Raw genomic sequence first — 1,851 nt, forward strand, 5'->3', positions numbered from 1 at the left:
CCACTACTACTACTACTACTACTACTACTACTACTACTACTACTACTACTACTACTACTACTACTACTACTAACAATAATAATAATAATCACCATGATAATAATGAGGATAACAATGCTAAGCTTATAATAATATTTTCACATGCGTGAGGTGAAGAAAATGCGTGAAATGTGCCTTTCTCAAGGACACAATGTCGAGCCTCTAACAAAATTTGAACCCATGACCTTACGCTGAGAGTTTGAGAGCCTAATCATTAGAACACGGGCATCACCAAAAAACATTCCTGTTATCTTGATTAAATACATCCAATATTCCAGACTGAAATTATACAGCCATAGTTTGTAAGATTGGACTTGTATTACTGTTATAGTATGTATGTCAGTGTTACTTAACTTTCTCACAGAAAGAAAAAACCCTTTCTCGGAAGATTAACAACATACAACATTCCGAACTGAAATTATAGAGTCATTTACAGTATATTGTATGTTAGTTTTACTTTACTTTTCTTTTCCACAGAAAGAACACCCACTTACCCTGAAGACTAACTACATTCAATGTTCCAGACTACAATCATAATAGTAAGGTCATTGGCTAGCCTCAAACATATTATTGTATGTAAGTCCGTTTTACTTTTCTAAGGAAGCCGTCACTTTTGGAATACCAGTCTCGAGGTTTATTTTTCTTTACTTTCACAGAGAGTACACACCCTTACCCTGAAGACTAACCACATTCAATATTTCAGACTAACATTATATAGTCATTTGTTAGCTTAAGCATGTATATATTATTATATGTAAGTCCTTTTTACTTTTCAAAGGCAGCTGTCACTTCAGGAACGCTCACTTTTCACTGAACAAAACCGCCAGAAACAACGTCACATTTTCAGAAAGAGACTGAACGCACTGTTAGTGTGATGTCTAACGGTATTCACTGTCACTAACATAACATGGAGTGCGGCAAGCTTATATACGTATGTCCATTTTCTTTTTTCTTTTCACGTCGTCCTTTAGAAACGGTCGACCAGTACGCGGGGAAAGAAAAGTGAACAAAGCCGAACGATCCAAACTTGAAAAGAAAAATTACAAAACCCCGAAAAGGGTCTCGAAATCAACGCGCACATATATTCACAAACCTCACCAGGGTACACAGAAAGTTATAGAATATCAGCCAACTATCGATAACTGGTTCCCACTGCACAAATCACGAGAGCGCCAGTGTTGGCTGTGCGGTCGGATAAAGCGACCCACTTGTCTGGCCGTAAAAGCATATCCACCCGGCCCTATAGCTTCCAGCCAACGATTTTCGCACCCACCAAGGCAAAAGCGGTGTGTTCAATACAACGCAACAATCGGCCACACGCAAGTGAATAGGGACCACTTTCAGGTCTTTATATAGCCCCGGCCCTTAGAAAACACCACTGTTGGATTCGGTGAGGGTTTCTGTCGATATGTACACTGTTACACTGTGTTTTGTCGTTATGTATTATCTGAATTCAGAATAACAAAGCTGACGACGCCACTCCAGAATTTCGCAAACTCTTTTTGATCTTTTCTCAGCCTGATTCCGAGAGGTTTATCAACTTTCAAGATTTTAGTGCACACCTTTAATAATGTTAAAACTTAATAATATCATTTAGCCCATAACATTGTCAGCATAATGTAATCTAACAGAAAATCATTTGTATGTATTAGGATTGGCGGGATATATCAGTTAATTACCTTAGATACTAGCTGAAAGTTCTTTGAACAAGTGGTAAGACCAAAACTGCAGACTCAACTGCCCTCACTCGTACCCACACCCCCTCCCCATTTCCCAAAATATCGAATTCTCTGCTGGGTGGCCCCAGAGACG

General features: G+C 38.8%; 1 long non-coding RNA gene across 1 annotated transcript in view; it reads right to left on the reverse strand.

The window, feature by feature from the left end:
• Window positions 1-1,753, reverse strand: part of LOC118478822 — a 14,378-nt gene extending 12,625 nt beyond the window's left edge. Inside the window, exon 1 of the long non-coding RNA XR_004859305.1 lies at window positions 809-1,753. This is a non-coding gene — a long non-coding RNA (uncharacterized LOC118478822). The remainder of the gene's footprint in view (window positions 1-808) is intronic.
• Window positions 1,754-1,851: the final 98 nt, after the last annotated feature.

Source organism: Aplysia californica, unplaced genomic scaffold (assembly GCF_000002075.1).
Source record: "Aplysia californica isolate F4 #8 unplaced genomic scaffold, AplCal3.0 scaffold00026, whole genome shotgun sequence".
Taxonomy (NCBI): Eukaryota; Metazoa; Mollusca; class Gastropoda; order Aplysiida; family Aplysiidae; genus Aplysia; species Aplysia californica.